This window comes from Pelodiscus sinensis, chromosome 5 (assembly GCF_049634645.1).
Source record: "Pelodiscus sinensis isolate JC-2024 chromosome 5, ASM4963464v1, whole genome shotgun sequence".
NCBI lineage: Eukaryota > Metazoa > Chordata > Testudines > Trionychidae > Pelodiscus > Pelodiscus sinensis.
In genome coordinates this window covers 77,367,892-77,387,287 of record NC_134715.1, presented here as the reverse complement: position 1 = coordinate 77,387,287, position 19,396 = coordinate 77,367,892, and the positions used below count along the sequence as shown (strand labels likewise).

Below are 19,396 nucleotides of genomic sequence, written 5' to 3'. Positions count from 1 at the left end.
GAGCACACAAACTCTACTAGCCTGGGTCTCCCAAGGCTCTGGTATGCAAGGGGATTGTGGGGAGTGTCTTTTTCTTCAGTAAGGGGCCAGCTCAGTGAGAGTTTGTTTTGTGGTGGTGCTTTTATTTTATTTTGCTTCTGACTTGTGCGTAGCCCCCAACTGATTTTTCTATGGGTCAACGGCTCAGGACCCAAAAAAAGATTCCCCACCCCCGATCTATAAATAAATAATGGAAGAACACCTTTCAGTTCCCCCTCCTAATCAGAGTAACAGACTCAAAATGCAGAAGTTTGTCTTAGTACAGCTATAATAGAATCATACTGATTTTAGTATTAAATAAAAATGAGTCCACTCAAGTCAGAATCTTTCTATAACATTCAAGGAGCCCTGGATTAGATCCATAGTGACAAGATATAAAGGGCTGAACTGATCACTTAGTGAAGTGTCTTCAAATGATAAAAATGAATATTTAAAAAACTGTGCATGCAACTTGGTAATTACACATGAAAAATGGAATAGTTCCATACACAGGAATAGTTAAATGCTCAGTTAGCCAAAACGTGCTCTTGTGCATTCCCCAAGAAGAGGAATAGACTAGGTTCCCCTACTGGCAGCTGTAAAAAGGTGGTATGAGGTTTCTGGGGCCTAGGAATTGAAGGATTAGTGAGCTGGGATCTTGTCTGAGGCTGTGAGGATTATTGTGTGTTTGTGTATTGTGCCCTCATGATATAGGGGTGATTTTAGGGGCATGTCTACACTAGGAATTTTTTTCAAAATAATTAAATTAGAAATAACTCCTGAAATAACTATTTTGAAATAAGCTTATTCTCTGAGGAAATCAGGACTACAGATTTTGAAATAATGGGCTCGGTAGTGTGGACACTCTGCTTATTATTTTGAAATAAGGGGGTTTATTTCAAAATAATTCCCTAGCGTTGACCAGGGCAAAGTCACCTGGCTGAAGAGCTAATGAGAAGTGGCAGACAGAGGCGGATACAGGGCAGGGCGAGCGGGGCGGCCGCCCCGGGCCCCACGCTTCAAGAAGCCCTGCGCATGTGCCGTGGCAAGGGGGGCCCCCCCCGCGATATTGTGCTGCCCTGGGCCCCGCAAAATGGTCATCTGCCTCTGGTGGCAGATAACACAGGGCTGAAGTGACTGTCAGCAGGAGGTGCTAGCTGAAGGATTCCCATGAAGGGCATGCCAGTGGTGAGTCGCTCTTCTAGGTTGTCTGAGACATGACACATATAAGAGAGATGGTTACTGTGTAAGGTTTATCACCCTCCTTGGCTTGTTCCTTGTGCCCCATCATTCAATAAAATTCACTGGTAAGAACTTGAAGTGTGTGTTTGTAGGAAATGACTGATGATTTCAGACTCCATGGATGGATACAAGCCCTGAAAACCTGATACTTGTCCTTGTAAAAACAAGCTCTGAACTCTGCCAAGTTGAACAGCTCAGATTCTGCATATGGATTATGTGCCATTTGCTGCCTGCAAATGAACTGCCAAGCAAGATGTTTTCACTGGAATTATTAATTGAATTACTCTGAAGTCAGAAGAAATTGTGTACTCTCAATAGCAGAAGAAAACTGACAAACAGAACAAGAATAGATCCCTTGTTATACATTTCCTTTAGTTCTAAAACTCTGTTCCTCTGCAAAAAATCTAATGATAAAATATTCACTTTGACATTCATATTGCAAACAGTTAAGTGCATACCATAGCTTCTTTAAGACTGTCTCACATTCACAACACAGTATTCCTCAACAGGAATCAACAGAACTCTTTGTGATAGAGTGCCATCTTGTGGCTTGGAGAGGTTGCTACAGCATATGTTTGGCATATATGTATCTCTTGACTTCAGAGGGTGCTTCTATGTTGCCCTTATGCAAAATGGTGTCTCATTAAGTATGCAAATGAGGCGTGGCGATATTCATCACCATGCCTCATTTGCATATGTTCTTGAGCAAGAAAGCGCAATGTAGACCTAGCCTATGTGTAGTATTTTTCCTACCAGTTTTACTAAAGTGACACATGTAAAGCAAGGGCACATGAAGTGAGTTGTATGCTGATTGCACACAACATTAACCGTGAGAGCCATGTACTCGCTCAGCATCCAGTCAAAGCGCTGTTCTGGTTCACTTGGCACATCACACAAATTCTAGGTGCACAAACAGAGTTTGCAAAACTACCCTATGTTGGTTATGACATTCTTCTGGCCCATTCACTAGCCCAGGCTGTCCATCCCTGGATCTAGGTATCTAACTGGTCAACCAGCCTTTAAAATGTCTGTTTTCACTTTAGCCGTCTATAAAACTGTTAATACTTAGCTGTCTCTCAGGGTACAGTGTGAAGTAATTATGCCATCTTGTGGCTTTAAGATGTTGCTACAGCATGTGCTTGTCACATATGTATCTCTGGCCTTTCTGTAAAGAATCTCAGATAATTCTTATTTCCACTTGATGGAAATCTTTCAAGAAACATCTATATGATGACAAATCAGAGAAATAGGAAATCACTCAACCATTTTTAGTGCCAGGGCTATTTTTTAACATTCGCCAGGCACTCCTTAATTCTATCTGCAATGCTCCAATTAAGCCTGCCTCATAGCCACCCAAGCCACGATCTTTCTTGCAGTTTCCCAGGCTTCTGCGGATGCCTGGATGCCCAGGCCTTCCTCCCTGGGAGGGAGCACCCGCACTACCACCTCTGCTGCTATCAGAGGAATTGCTGCTGTGGCAGGAAGAGGAGGCCATCACGGAGGTGCTCTTGCTGCTTTGACCATCACTGCTGCTGTTGTGTGGACCAAGCTTTGTTTCCATCCTTGTCTGTCACAGCTGTGGCAGTCAGTGTTGCTGCCAGTATTAGGGAACAGCAAGGGAGCAAGCCCAGACCACCCTTCCCCAATCCGTCTGCTCTTCCACTACAACTGTCATTCTAGAACTGCCTCTATTTACCAGCGCAGCTCAGCTATTCACCCCCACCTTGTCTTCTCCCTGGAACCTCAAAAGCAGCTAGGTTCACAAACACAGGTGATTGAATGTCCTCCCTTCCCTCTTCCCTTTGGACTTGTCCTCTCTTCTCCAGCTGCTCTAGGCTGCTAGGCTCTCTCCCACTGTTCCCCCATAGCAGTTTGCCCCCTTTTCCTTTGCTGACTGCCCTGTCCGCCTGCAGCTGACCACTTTTTTTCTTTCCTACCCCCCGAGACCTCTAGAATTTTTGTTAGTTTGCCTGCCCTGCCCTAGGCCTGTTTCCAAGCCATAACTTTCACCTCTACTGCCTGATATTTACACCTGCCCCTTCCCATCCTGCTTGACCTTAGTAGCCATGCCTCCCAGCATTTGTGAACTCTCATTTTCTGTTGATCCCTCTTCCCCAAAGTTGCAATAGCCCTTCCTCCATCCCTGCCATTGACGGCATCAGCTGCGAGGGTGCCAGTCAATTGGCCCCCAGAGTGTAGCTTAAGGGTCCATAACTGCTGTGCCCATTGTACTGTCATCTGCACCTGATGTCTCCTTTACTTCCATCAGTAGTTGTCACGACCCCTTACTCATCCTGACCAGGAAGCATCTGGTATCTGGTTCACCTCACCTATGTGTGAGAGTGGTCACAGGTTGTGGGGCCCACCATGGCAGTCTCCAAGATGTACAGGAGGATTATCTTCTTCCTGGCATTGGAGGCTGCTACCCAGGAAGCAGCGGAGAAGGGTTTCATGGTGGCTGGCCTCTACATTCCCTGTTGAGCTCCTGGAGGATCTGAGTGCACAGGTAGTTTTTACCTCTGTCCTCATACTTTTTTCCCCAATGTTGCTCTTCCTCTCCACTCTGAGGAAGCCTTTATCCATTATTAGTCCTCTCCCAGTGGGTTATGAAGACCCCACCCTCACCACATCCTCTTTTCCATTTGCAGCTGCAGATCCAGTTATCCCTGGCAGTATGTGACAGAGGTTCTCAAGGGACCTTTTCTGGTGCACTATTCTCAGAAGGAACCTGGTGTTTCCTCTGTCAGGCTGCAAAGCACATCCAGAGGGACTGCCCCAAAGCCTGGTATGGAGGAGTGCCTAAGATCCCTGAGGCCTGGGAGGATACCCGGTCACTGCAAAAGATCTCGGATGCCTGGTTCCCACTGTTAACCCCCTCCTCTTCTGCCTGCATTCATGCCCTGGGGGCGGCTCCCCCATTATGCCTAGACAAGTGGGAAGGCTCTACCACTGCAGTCAGGTGGAACTTGCAGAGGAGGGGATGGCTGGGCCATCACTGGGCTCGGGAGAGGGCTTGTCCGGGGAGAGACCTCACTACTTATCTACTTTGAATGCACAGGATTGCAATCCCTTTTCCAGCTCCTCCAGAACCTTTTCCTAAGGTTCTGACTGCAATTTCCCCCACATCTCCTGATTTACACACATTCTAATTGTGGCAAAACAAAGTCAGGAAACCTCTCCATCAACCTCATACTGGCACTGGCCAAAGTGGCCATTTATAAAACAGGAAGATGGTACTGGACTGGGAGATGCTGTGCAACTGTGGGGACTGGTTCTGTTCCACCCTTAAATCACACAGCTGGGCAGAGTTTCTCTCAGCCACCTCCAGTTGCTGCTTAGACACTTTTGAGGAGCAGTGGTGCTCTCTGGGGTTCTTTGCTCCAAGTCCTCCTCCAGTTCCCTATTTGTGGCTCCTGTCATTCTTTTCTTATTTACTGCTCCACAAAAACACTTGGGCCTCAGGATTAGTTATTCCTCTCCTTAAGCTGGATGTGGGGAATGATAATTAAGAAAGGACTTTTTTTGACCTACTCAAACACACCACCACTAGATGGCATTCTTAACTCTGCATACAGTATAGCTGGCCAATATTATAACGAATGAGCACAGCTGAGGGATATATATAATTAGACTCCAAAAGACAACCAAAAAAGCCCCAGACTAACAAGAACCAAATTAACTGAGTGTCTGAGGCCTTGGTCTCAATCTGAGTGTTGTGAGTGACCAGGCCAGTTGCAGGAATAGGGCCTTCATTTTTAAAAATATTAGTGCAAGTACAAAGAAAATCCATCCTAGTAGTTTTAATAAGCATACATCTACCGTATACAAAAGCAGAAGGGATTTTAATCAATCACAGCTGAGACTAGGACAGTCGTCAAATCAATAGACTCTGGGCATAATAGTGTACTTTTCACTGTCACAACTCTTATTGGCACCAGTGAGAGCATACTCTGAATTGCATCAGGAGCAGGTTTATGCACCTGTCTCTGCTCTATTTTAACAGCTTTGTGCCAGTGTAATTCCACTGTAATCAATGGAGTTATACACTATGGCTGCGTCTAGACTGTCTACATTGGCCGCTTGAATTTGCGCAAGAGCAAATGTACAAAATCAGTGCTTCTTGTGCATATACTTTCATGCTCCCGCTCGGGAAAAAGCCTTCTGGCGCAAGAATACTTGCTCAAGAGGGCCAGTGTAGACAGGGAAGAACTGTTTTGCGCAAAAAAGCCCTGATGGCTAAAATGGTGATCGGGGCTTTCTTGCGCAAAATCGCGTCTAGACTGGCCACGGATGTTTTTGCGCAAAAGCATCCGTACCAATCTAGATGCGCTTTTGCGGAAATACTTTTAACGGAAAAACTTCTCCATTAAAAGTATTTCCGCAAAATCATGCCAGTCTAGATGCAGCCTATGACAGTGGTAAAGCTTATTATCCTTGTGTGATGGGATATACTTCTCACAGCAGTCCTGCAGGAGCTGAAGTAGGCCAGGTGAGCCCAATGAGCTAATTAAGCTGCAAATATGGGAGATTTAGACTGGGTGTGGAGGGAGATAATTAGAAGGAAGTTCAGCTGTGAGGGAATGGGTGGGACTTGTATAAAGCTGGAAAGGTGACAACAGCATGGAGGACAGCCTGATGAAAAGGAGGAATATGATTGTAGGAAGTAGTTTGGGTATGAGAGCAATAAGTTTGATGATGTCAATGGGGTCTTGAATTCTTTGCTACAGAGCTGTGGATTGAGGCGTGCTGAAGTTCTGCATCCTGGCCATTGAAGAGCCATTGCTAAGGAGAGTGGATGCAAAGGTGATTGGAGTCCTTTCTGGAATGACAGAGTTAGGGCAGTAGGCACAAGGGATGCCTAATCTCTCGCGGGGGGGAGAGAGACCATCCCAGAAGGTGGCACTGATGAGTGACTTGGCTAAACAGTCAAGTCATGAAGAGAAAGCAGCAGCTCCCAGAACATGAGGGACTGCAGATCCACAAAGAGATGGAATGTACCTGCAGAATTGGATATTGGTTTGGCACCACTCTTCTCCAGAACTAGAAGGAGGAGGTGTTACTAGAAGGAGGAGGTGTTGTCTAGTGGTAAGTAAATCATCCCATTACACCAGGGGGTATGTTTCTTGACCTCTTGGGATTTTGTCTGTGTACCTTTCTTAGATTGTACTTTAAATTTTGTAGACATTCAGCTGCAGGCCAGAAATGACCATTTTGGAACTAGTAAGCTGTTAGAGAAGGCACTGCTCTCCCTAGCAGTTGATAGTTTGCTCTAGACACACTTTTTTCTTCTGCAAAGATGACATTCTCAAACACCTGGGATCTGGGTTCAGTTATGGGTTGCTTGCTGATTCTTATTTCCAGAACTGGCTTAATCTGGATTCTAAATAAACCTCCCCAAAATTGGAAAGTACATGTTTTGATTCTGCATTTTGACACCCCTTCACCTGTAATTTTAGTTCACTAAGCGTGTGTCTTCACAGCAAAGTTATTCCGCAATAACGGCCATTATTCCGACATAACTATGAGTGTCTACACAGCAAAAACGCTGTTTTGAAATTTCAAAATAGTAGAGGACTTATTCTGGCTTCCATAAACCTCATTTTATGAGGAACAGCACCTATTCCAAAACATCTATTTTGGAATAGGGGCTGTGTAGACAGGGAATAGCTGCTATTTTGAAACAGAGGGCCTTCAGCCCTTCCCAGGATGCCCTCCCTCCCCCACCAGGCAGACAGGCATGTTCACCTCCCCAACCCTGATCTTGCGGTCAAGGAAGAAAGTTCTGGCGTGCAGCTTCTGGAACACACTTGAGTTATAATGACATTGGAAAAGGTTCAGAAAAGGGCAACAAAAATGAGTAGGGGTTTGGAATGGATCTCCTATGAAGAGAGATTAAAAAGACTTGGACTTTACAGCTTAGAAAAGAGGAGATTAAAGGGGGATATGGTAAAGGTGTATAAAATCATGACTGGTATGGAAAAGGTGAATAAGGAAAAGTTAGCTACATATTCCCACAATATAAGAACTAGGGGTTAATGAAGTTAATAGGCAACAGGTTTAAAACAAACAAAAGGAAGTTTTTCTTTACTTACTGCACAGCCTGTAGAATTCCTTGCCAGAGGATGTGGTGAAGGCTAGGACTTTAACAGGTTAGGTCCATCAATGGCTATTAGGTAGAAATAGTGTCCCTAGCCTCTGTTTGTCTGGAAATGGGTGACAGCAGGGATCATGTGAGGATTAGCTGTTGTGATCCCTCCCTCTGGGGTATCTGGTATTGGCCACCATGAGCAGACAGGGTACTGGGCTAGATGGACCTTTGGTCTGACCCAGTATGACTATTCTTATGAGTTCCTAAACACACGTTTGTCATGCACCTTCCCTGGCCACCCAGGGACTGGCACTGGTGGTCAGTCAAAAAGCCTGCAGGACCATTGAAAAGTACCTGGGGCACAGCTAGGGATGTGTGTCCTGTTGATATCCTTCCCTTTCTTCTCTTCCCACCCTCCCCCTGTTGGGGAAGCCCAGGGTGCCTAATCCGGTGGTGATAGCATTCACATCTGCAAGGCAGATAACTCTGAGCAGCAGGATGCAGTTGATCGGCCTGACCACCTGCAGAAGGAGACAAACCGAGAATCACTGAGGTGCCAGGGCACCTTCAAGTCCCCTCCCTCTTCATCCTACTTCTCTCTTCCCCCTTCTCCCCCCACACCAGGAGCAACTCCCTCCAATTACCTCAACACCTGACAGTGCTGTGTGAGGGCAGGACTGAACAAACCCTCCTGGGGAGGGGGCTTGCCCCACCACCACCCTTTTTTCCTAGGGAAGCCCAGTCCATCCAAAGTCAGAGACCTTTGCATTTGAATCTGATCACTTGAATATTCTCAGGTCTGAGCACTCCATCTGGAGGAACATTAAAGCTTTTCAGGGCTTTGAAAGAGGAGGGGTGCATGTCTGCCTAGCTAGACAGCGCAGCAGAGTGGCATGGGCATTGTGGCATACTTCAGCTTGTCATGGCTTTAGTTTGCCTCCGAGGCTACGTTTGCACTGGCAGCTTCTTGCGCAAGAACTGTTTTGTGGAAGATTTCTTGGGCAAAAAGTCTTCCACAAGAGTGCGTCTACACTGGCATGTGCTTTTGCGCAAGAGCGTCTATGGCAGTGTGGATGCTCTCTTGTGCAAGAAAGCTCTGATGGCCATTTTAGCCATGGGGTTTCTTGCACAAGAAATTCATGTTGCCTGTCTACACTGGCCTCTTCTCTTGCGCAAGAGCTCTTCCAGGGCTCATTTCTCATGGGGAGAGGAATAACTCTTCCAGAAGCCCTGTTTTCTGACGCTGTACTGTAAATTTACTTGCACAAGAACGCGCATGCAGAGTGGGCATCCGGCAAGTTTTTGAGCAAGAACAAGTGTTCTTGCGCAAGAAGCTGCCAGTGTAGATGTGGCCCAATGGTTTGACAGTAAATGTTGCCTTTTGCCATCAAAAGAGTGTAGTTTAGATGAGGCCTTAGGCTGCCTATGTTTTAGTACTAGCTTTAGACCTATATCTGCCTTCAGTCCTCAGCACACAGATAAGTGATAAATGTCTTAGAAATACCTTACTTAGATTTATTGCCTAGCTGGGATGAGGGATGTGTGTGTCTAACAGCGAAAGCTAAAACATTTCCAAAGATACAGCAAATAGATAAAATATTGCTGACTTTCTTCCCTTTTGGCTATACATATTTTTGCTACTAAATGGGATAGCTGTCAAGGTACATTCATTTTGAAGCTTGCAGTCTTGATGATCGTCTTTAAAAGGCTGTTGGCCCTTTTTGCTTTTCTTATGACTGTTTGATTGTGGGATTTTTCTTCCCCATCTTCTTTCCCCTTCCTTCAAATTGTGTGTGGGTTTCTTTCACCTACTTGGGATTTATCGGTGTTACTGTAAGTTGTCTGGAAAAGGGACTGTATATCCATGTGTTTAGACACAGTCTGAAATTATGGGATAGGTGCCACAACTGGAACTGAGAACTGACTTTTTCCCCCATCCTATGAGAACTTTCCAGGTTTTTTAATGTTTTTCCCCATCTGTACCAGAACAAAACAGAACTTTCAAAGTTTGGGAAGTTTGAAAGAATGAGAGCTAAGTAGTCCTTTAATCTTTCCAAATGAATATTTGATTTCTATAGAGTGAACAGTTTCAACAGGAGGGACTGAAAAGGACCTATGCAGCAGCAGCTAGAGTTGCCAGGTGTCTTTAAAAACAAATCAAAACAAACAAAATACCAACACTAGAATAAAAGGGACCCTGGCAACTCCAGTCAGCATTGGTGACTGGGGTGTTAAAAATCCGGTTGGCGCAGGGCTGGCAGGTTCCCTACCTGGCTCCGCACAACTCCCCGGAAGCAGTGACATGTCCTTCAACTCCTAAGTGGGGATTGGCCACAGGGGCTCTGTGCTGCTTGCACCCCAAGCACCACCATGTTTGGGAGCTGTGATGGCAGCACCTGCAGTGTGCAGGGCCACTTGGTCATGCCTCTATCTAGGAGCTGAGGCACATGCTGCTTAAGGTGAGAGCCACGCAGAGACTGCGCTTTAAAGCCCCCATCCTGAGCCCTCTCCAGCACCCAAACTTACTCCTAGAGCCCATAGCACACATTCTGTCTCAGCTCAGTTTCATTAGTCTTTATTTCTGATGTAAGTTTACAATGCTAATGGTGAGGTGGGTACCAAACTTGTATAGAACATGAAGAACTTTGGGTTTAAGATGCATGCTGTCCCTTAAAAAGAGGTATTAACATAAAGGGATGCAAAAACCCCTGTGCAACTGCTAACACGGGGGCTACGTCTACACAACATGCTTCTTGCATGTTCTTACGCATCACAAGTGATGAGCTTTTGCGCAAGAGAGCACCCATACTGCATTGGAGCTCTTGCGCAAGAAAGCTCTGATGGCCATTCATCAGAGCACCTGTGCTTTTTCCCATAGCGTCCACACTTGCCTTTTTGTGCAAGAACTCTTGCACAAAAGGGAGTTATGCCTCGTAAAAAGAGGTTTACTTACGTCAGGAAAAAAACCTCTGTTCTGCTGTTTTACTCTTGATTTCCTTGTGCAAAAGCATATTTGGGGTGTGGACACTCCACGGGTTTTTTGCAGTGTAGATGTAGTCTGGATGTTGCTGCAAGAGTAGAATTTTCCTAGCAATTGTCACAGGAGTGCTAAACCCAGCCCTTCAAAAAATCATGCATCAGATCCCCTAAATAAATCACAAGTCTGGCTTCAAAGAAGTAGGTTTTAGTTTTGTGGTGAGAAGGTAGGTATTTTGTCTTCTGGTTCTTGAGTTATTAGTGTTCATACTTCCAATTTTTTCCTCCATTTAAATTAAAATAGCACCTTAACTTCAGGTCCCAGGTCCTGGAATCATTGTGGGGTTTTTTCCGTAATCCCAAATAGTGATTAAAATCATAAGTCAGCAATACCTGAGCCATAAATACTTTTTGACAGGTATTCACACATCCAGTTAGGCAAAGACTAGCTTCTAATTCTCAAGGAAATTGTTCAAGAGCAATTCCATGTGGATCTGTAACTACTTGCCTTACTAAATGGGCAATGAGAGTAGTGGCTTGCTTGAGTGACTTCTGGTCATGCAACTTGAAGCTGCCTGGCCAGGCTGTTTGATCTTGTCCTCGGTTTTCAACTCATTTTAGGGAAGAAAATACAGAAAACCTCCTCTAAGTCAATTGTTTTCTCCCTTCTACTCTCCACCTATGTGCCCGACTTCCCATGAGGCGGTGTGTATTGGGAATATAACAGTAAGACTAGATCAAATTATACATAGAAAACCACTTTCTTTCTAACCTAGACATTTTAAAATATGAGATACTGGGGTTACATATAGACAGATATCCAGGGCAGTAACTCAAGGAATAAATGATATTGCTGCACAGAAAACAACTCTGTAATCACATGGGGGCGCAGGTCTTTTAAAAATCTTTAGAATGGTTTTAAATGCTGTTGTCTGCCATTACCACTGTGCCCCATTCTACAGATTTTTTTTTTAAATCACCAGTTTTTAAATGGTGATCAGAGAAAGGGTCAAAGAATATCAGAGTGACTTGTTCTGTCAAATGAACAAAACCTTCCGTGTGCACAAACTCATTCTCTTAACAATACAGGATAGTCCCTGGAAACGCTTCTCAGAAAAATTCTCTAACAAAGTGGATTATTCATTAACATTTTAAATATTATTCATATTATTCATTAACATTTTAAAAACTCTTGCTTCAAACTTTTCTCCCTGGTATTTTCTCTGTGAGCATTGCAATAGCTAAGTTGAAGGTACAAGGTTCATAGAGGAGGGCTTGTAAGAGGCTCCCAAACAACATGCTTGAAATTCCTTCTTTTTTGTAACAGGAGGAGTACAAAACTACAGTTGAATAATTAAGCTATTGAGCGAGGGTTTATGCATAAAAGACTGTAATTTGTAAGCTGTGCCTTGAGTGTCTGGGTTTGAAGTGATTTGCATATTTTTTTCCCTTGCATTGTAGGAATACCATGAGAATTTGTTACCCAGGTTTCACAGGACATGTTTTTCATGGATACTTTCCAAGTTTATCTTTAGAAACACTGAGGTAGTGTGTCTGACAGGCATCATTATTTTGATGTCTATATGGCTTATGAATACAGGTATTCATGCAACAGTAAGTCAACCTGCACTTCCTTAAACAGAATCACATTGTATGTTGTATCTGTTACATTAAAAATTAATGATAATGATTTATGCAAGAAAACTATAAAGGCTCTGATAAATACAGATAACTAAATCCAATCACTAAAGTGTTTGACAATTTAAATCTATTTTTCTTGCAAAATAGAGCCTTAGGAGGCAGTTATCTCTAGCAGTTCCTCTGTTTATTGTATAGAACCTTAGTTTATTTTCTGTTTTCCTTGTAAGTACATTTGATAAATTCATTTTTAGTAATGCAACGCTGGACTGACCTTGTACTCATGTTTGTTTCTTTTGTATTTTCCTTTCATTAATGAACTAAAACATATTTATTTAAAGCTAACACTTTAGATTTTTCACTTGAGCTATTGGTACCCATGTAATGACTTTTTAAAAAGCATCCTCTGAACTCCTTGTTCTGGAATTTCAGGTTTCATGTACACTCTCTCAATACCCAGTTTATAGTGACTATCTGAAAGTGTCAGTATGGGCAATGCACAAGGCCAACTGGACATCGGTTGTCTTTTTATACTGAAAAGTAAAACCTCATCATTGGAGTCACTGATTTTGTATTGGCCCAATCTCAGCATGAAATGAGGTCCATCAAAGATTTGTTTTGATTGCAAAGGCTATACTCCATACAATCCAGACTCTGTAAAAGTTCAGAGCTGGATCTGGCCCAAACCAAAATTCCAATCTCTAACACACAGAGTTAAAGGGACTATATAAAGAAGGGGAAATAGTTCTCACAAAGTTATTTTTGTTTTTCTGTCTCAGTGCTAACTGTATGTCAGAAGTCTTAATCTCTTTTCTTGCCTTTTTCTAAACATAATTTGTAGGGTAGACTTGGGGAGAAAAGGAGGGAGGCAAACTCTGGCTCTTTGCCCTGGCCTTTGTTCACCTAGCCTAACAACTCTATATGCATCTATCTAAATGCTGGCTTTTAATTTTCAAACTGAAACAGCTTAAGGCACAGTAAAAAAAGTGAAGATAAAAAAGCAGAAATATCTTGCAAATCTAAAGCCACCTCCATAATGCTCCACTTTAGAGGTTTTCTCAGCAGAAGGAGAGTGGGAGGTAGCTACCTGTTATAGACTGAGCAGTACTGCAGAATGTATGAGAGATTATACCCTACCCCCCACACAACTCTGTGGAAATATTGCACAAAAATCAACAGAATATGGCAGGCACAGGGCATTCTTCCAGGAGGGGCTGACAAGTTTGGAACATAGTCCCACCTTGGTCCAAAATAAATGTTGTGACTGTTGGAGTACACAGCAAGGCTCATCTATATTTTTTCCATGGTCTGAGGAAGGGAGTGGTGAGAAGGATACTGATTGGATTTTAAATCTGTTTCTGGTGTGGAGAATTAAGACCAGCCACTTGTTCTATGTGATCATCTTTAATGTAGGGTAAACATCTGTGGCTCCCAGGATAAGCACTCCTATCCTAACTGAAAATGTACAAACTGATACCCTGTACATACTATACGCAGGAATAATGTACCTCCTTCAGGGTGAAATGGGAGCCCAATAATCCTCAGTCTTACAATCAAACAGTACTTACAAAGCAGCAGATTGTTTGATAGTCTCATAAAACTAATTCTTCTGCACCTACATGATCCTGTTCGAAGTAGCAGGAGGCATGAGTATATACAAGGCTTACATAACATGCCCGCTGCCCAGCACAAGACTCTATTTCCCTAAAGGAGGCATACCTGGGGCTGCCTCGTGTATGATGCCCCCATAGGCTATATTAAACAGACACACTTTCAGGACTCACACAGCAGTTATAACTTGTGCACATCCCCCCTCTGTCTGTAGATTAATCTGATGGACATGGCAGATCATATGCAACGGAGAGAATTTGGGCACACTGGGGACTAGGCAATAGTCAAGTTATAGAATTAGATCCCATGTTTCCAAAACTGGCAGCATGGAGGAGGCCCTCTTAGCCACTTGGATATCTTACGTAGTACCGACCTGTCAGCTTTGCCAATAGCAATGGTTCTGGCTAGTACCCACCAGACTGTGCTAGAATGGGTATAGCCCTGCTTGGAAAGCTGCTGTCACTTGCTGAACAGACACACCATTCTTCCTCAGTGAATATCCTTTTCCTGCTGGTGTAGTAACTTTGCCAGTGCAGCCTGTCACTGGAGTGGGCATTCTAGGCATTTGGTTCCAAAGCACAAGCATCTCCCAGTTGAGTTAAACAGAGTTCCCTTGGCTAGTAGCAGCAAACCAATACAGGGAATAATAGCCTAGAGGGAAACGGAGGTAAATCTTGGTTGAAGAGACGAGTTCTTTCCTCGAGTCCCCTGGGTGCCAGTGGTTCCTCTTGTTTGTGGCAGTTCCTCTGTTGAAGGCTCTTCAGACCTCTCATTTGCAATAGGTCACAAATTGTACAGCAGACCATGCTCATAGCAGTCTCCATGCTACAGGGACTTGAGTTGGTAGGTGAGTGAGTTATGAATGTGTTCCAGGCACTGCATTTAAAATATTGAGTGTGCACCATTTAGTCTGAGCTCTGATTTCTAGACAGAGGGAAGAGTAGGGTCTGTAACTGAGGGACCTCCCCCTTTGAGGACTGGGAAACTGTGGGTGTGATGCCATATGATCTCACCAGAAGGCAGACTGGGGTGGAGGAGGGACAGGCTGTTTTGATGGAAGGCAGAAAGCTGGACTACAGTTAGGAACTTGCTGGAAGTGGGTAGACCAACGCTTGGTTAGAGCTCAGGAACTGACGGTGATACAATGAGAGAAGCTGCTGGGAGCCCACCTACAAGGAAAGGGGCTGAAGTCTAAGACCAGTGGGGCCAAAGATGCTACGTCTGTTTCAGCCTTGGACTAAGATTGTCCTCATTGGAAGGGGTGGAACACTTGAAAGTTGTTTAGTCAGAAGGCAACTTACCTCTATGGTTGGAACAGGCCAAAAATTGTTGAGGAGAGACTGAGGCAGTGCACCACAATGCCAGGTTTTGCTGAAAGGGGGTGCTTCAAGACAAGGCCCATTACAAAACTCGCCATCTCTTTACCACCATCTTTTCAACAGTGTGTAACTTATGCGTGTATGTGTGTGTGTTTGGGGGGAATGAGATGACCAAGAACGCTTGCATTCATGACACTAAGTCATTGTGTACGTGTGGTATCAAGCAGATGATGTAGTCTCTAGGGCTTAATTGCATGTCTGTTGATATGTCCTGTCCTGTCTCAGGTATTAATACAAGAAAAAGCTAAATAAAACTCTACCAGAGTGTGTATGCAAAAGAGAAAAAAACCTCAGAAGTCAGCACATACAAAGTAACATTTCTGATAAGTCTAAGTGGAAATATTTCCTAACCTGATGAGACAGCTGCATGAAAAATGACTCAAGAATATTCTGAAGGAAAGATTAATTCTCACATAACAAAATATCTTTCTTTCAAAACCTGAAGGAATGAGCTCTCAGTTCTAAAAGAAGAGGACTTTTAGGAAATATTGAGACAGTATAATTCTGTAAAAAGCTTCATTATTTATTTGGAAGCAGAGCACCATGCATCAAACTAATAGTAAAGAGTAAAGTTTGATTAGTTTACATGAGAAGGATTTAAACTGGTGGTAGAGCCACCATTTACTACCTCCATAAGAGTAGAACAGGAGAAGTAGTAAGTAAGGGGTTTTTCCCCCTTGAAAGGACTTCCCAAAGCTAAAGCAAAAATTGGAACAGAATGATTCCATCAATGCTGTCTAATTGTTGTATTATCCAGATTTGATCTCAGAAAAGAAAATGGAAAAAACTTTTCTTACAACTAGTAAGAACTAGGGCCTATATACCTTATCCTATGGGAGCTGAATAAAAGTATGAAGGGTAACTGCTGAGATGAATGGATGCAGGTGCACAGTAAACTTAGTTGCATGTCCCATTTGTGCTCATACAACAAGCTTAGATTCCTTACAACTGTATACTGAGTGCCAGCAATTGACTAATCTATTGTTTTCAGTCTCATTTTGTCCAAAGCTGAAAGTGTTTTGGCTTAGTAAACCTGCTTCCAACCTGATTGTACATGGTGTAAACTAATTTTCATTATTCTGATTATTTTGTTAATTTTTCCTCTAGCAAAATACCATGTCTGTTCTTCTACTTAGAACTTGTGGAAGTAAGCTGTTGACAGAGGTGATCTTGGCATATCTACAGTGTGATTCAGGTGGCACGTGATGAGAATTCATCACTGAATTTGATCCGCTAGTTGGATTATTGGTTCCCTAGTCTAGGCTAAGTATTGATGGGAGTGAAGCCTAGTCTACACTTGAAATTTAGATCAAACTTGGATCTATTCTCTAAACAATGAGTCTGCACCACCAAGTCTGTTTAAAAAGATTGACTTAAGGACCATTAAAGTTGATTTCTGTACTCCTGCTTCCGTGAGGTGTAACCACTAAATTCGACCTTGCATGCTCAACTTTGTGGTAGTACAGACACAGCACAGAAAGTTGACATTCTTGGCTTCAGGAAATGTCCTACAGGGACGATCTGACCATGACTTTCAATTCTATTGCTCTCCAGGTGAACAGGAAAAGCAGTGGGGAAAATTTGAATTTCATTTCTTGGGTGGCCAGCATAGTGAGCAAAACTCTGAGCAGGCAGCAAACTTGACAATAAGCTCAATGAATTCCATGGACTCCTAGGATCGCAGATGAGTACCAGCAAAGAGCATGCAGAAGATCCAGGACTTTATTGCTGTTTGGGGAGAAGAATCTGTCCTTGTGGAAGTATGAACCAGCAAAAGGAACACACATATCCATGCGAAGGTGGCAAAGGGCATGGAGGAGAGAGAATATGCCAGGGATGCCCAGCAGTGCTGAATGAAAATAAGAGCTGAGGCAGTCGTACCAAAAGGAAAAAACAGGTAAACAGATAGTCTGGAGCATTGCTGCAAACATGTCACCTCCTATGAGCAGCTACATGTGAAGGAGGGAGGGACTCAACCAATTTCCCTAGCCAATCCATGGATTCCTCCAAGGACACTCAGGCAGCAGCATGGAGGACAGTATAGAGGAGAATGGTCAGCCAGCAAATGAGGCAACTGAGGTCACAGAAAGCCAAGAACTTTCTGCAATCTTGGAGACAATCCTCTCCTCCCCTCTCACAATCTGGCACCGATCCAAGGAGGGCACTTCTGGTGAGTTTACAATTTGTTTTCTTGCAATAAGCAGATTAAGGCTATTGGGTGTGATCTGTGGCCGCCACTGTGCTTACGCAGTAGGGAGTCTCTTGTTAACATGTCTAGAGATGGAGCAGGAATTCTCCCTGCACATCTCCATGAAACTCTAAGAGGAACTCTCTGTTCCTTCTCACAAGGATTCTGGGGAGGTCTGCCTTATTCCGTCCTCCATGCCAAGCCAGCAGTAAGTGGCCTGGCAGCATTGCAACACAAAGAATTGCAGCATAAGGTCCAGGTTTCTGGCCACATTCAATTGGCAACTGCTCCCTATCACTGTGTGATTTGGAGATCAGTGATATGTTGCCTGGTGACCTGGCTGAAGCAGGGAAAGCCATTAGCTAATGCCTCTGCAGTAAATCTCCATTTGCTTTATTGGGGATGAACACATCTTAATCCTCTACCCTGCTGTCACACCCGGACCTCCTCCCACCCACTCCTGTGGGAAGGGAAAGTTGCACACTCCTGGCAACCGGGAATGCTGAACACATGGATGCCATGTGACCCCCTGCCATGCTCTGCTGGCACACCTAGACTCCCTCCTGCCTGCGGGTTCATGCCCTGGCCTGTCCGTTACCCAGCTTCTCTCCTAAGTACTCTGAGGTGTACCTGATGCACAGTGGCCACTTAAAAACATGTGTGACTTGTACATAACATATCCGTATTGTCTTCAGACAGACCTTCATTTTGTTCCAAAAATTAGGCTTTAAACTCTATAATGTATCTCCTGTAAAGTCTGCCCTTCTCTTTTCATTAGAGTGGGAACAGCAATGAGTCTGCTGTACACTGCCCCAACCCTGCCAACTGTCTGCCTGGCACAAAGCAGCAGATGAAAATAGACTACGAAGGAGACTTTCAAGGAGCAAATGCAATCCACCAACTTGGACTGGGAGCGCATAAGTGAGTAGAGGAATATACTGCTGGAGGAGAGGCGCGTGGAGCATCAGAAAAGGGGAGCATGCAGGGAACGGGAAGTGAAGCACCAGGAGAGAATCTTGTTGTCCATTGCAGCTGTGATGGATCACATGGCAGCTTTCCAGGATGCCTACATGAACAGGCACCCCCTCTAGACCTTGCAGACCAACATTTCCCTCCTCACAGAGTTCCATAGCTGCCTCCTCCCTGGAGCCCTAGAAAATGGGGTGAGGGTCAAATCAAGGATAGCCTTTTGTTTCATGATACGTCCCTTGGGGTTGAGTGTGAGGCTATCCTTCTCACAATTGTGATCACCCCCCCCCCCCCAATGTTCTCACTCTGGCTTCCTTTTCTGTCCCTGCTGTGTTCCCTAAATAAAAACACATGATTTCTGAACAATCGTGTTAAAGGGGGGTGGGGTGGCTAAAGACAAGTACTCTGAAGGCAGAGGCATCTCACTGAGCAACATGCATGACTCTCAAAATTGACCATTCATAAAACTGTCTTTCAAAGCCTGTCTAATTTGCACTACCCTTCACTGTGCTCTCCTTATTGCCCTGGTGTCAGTCTGATCAAAAATCCCTGGCTAGGTGCTCTGCCTCTAACACACTGCTGTTGGCTATCTTTCCCCCTTACTCTCACAAATTATTATGGAGCACACAACAGGCACCTACCACCATGTGAATGTTGCACTTGCTGAAGTCTAACCTAGTTAATAGACTCTGCAACCTTCCCTTTAATGCCCAAAAGCACATTCTACCACCGGTCTGCACATGCTCAGCCTGTAATTGAACTGCTCTTTACCGTGATTCAAGCTACCCATGTACAGCTTCGTGATCCACAGGACTAAGGGATAGGCTGGGTCACCATGGATCACTACTAGCATTTCAGATTATAATTTTCCAGTCTGGGAGAAAGTTCCAGCTTGCTGAAGAGGCAGGAAAGATGTCATGCACCCTTCCCAATCATCCAACACTGCTGTTGGTGAAACGTCCCTTATGATCCACCAGCTCCTGCAGCACCATTGAGAAATATCCCTTGTGGCTTATGTACTCCTTGGCAAGTCGGTCAGGTGCCAAGATGGGGATGTGTGTTCCATCTATTGCCTCACCACAGTTAAGGAACCTGTGGTGTTTTAGATGCTGCTTGTAATTATTAGAACTGGGAGCACTGGCTGTTGGGAATCTGGAAGCACAGGAATCTGGGTGGAGGAGATGGGCCAGGCCTGAGTGAGAGCTTGCTTCAACTGTTATTCTCACAGCATAATTGGGAATGAATTTTGCATACCAGGAGGTTAGACCCAAAAAGGAACGTAAGGTG

General features: G+C 44.2%; 1 long non-coding RNA gene across 2 annotated transcripts; it reads left to right on the top strand.

Annotated features, from left to right (window-relative positions):
* The first annotated feature begins 5,554 nt into the window (after nucleotides 1-5,554).
* On the top strand, nucleotides 5,555-18,915 carry LOC142829454 (uncharacterized). Of its 2 annotated transcripts, none has more exons than XR_012903870.1 (3): nucleotides 5,555-6,063; nucleotides 16,507-17,122; nucleotides 17,919-18,915. It is a non-coding gene; the product is annotated as an uncharacterized LOC142829454 (long non-coding RNA). The 2 variants fall into 2 exon arrangements; XR_012903869.1 differs by lacking the exon at nucleotides 5,555-6,063 and adding an exon at nucleotides 6,319-6,345.
* Nucleotides 18,916-19,396: the final 481 nt, after the last annotated feature.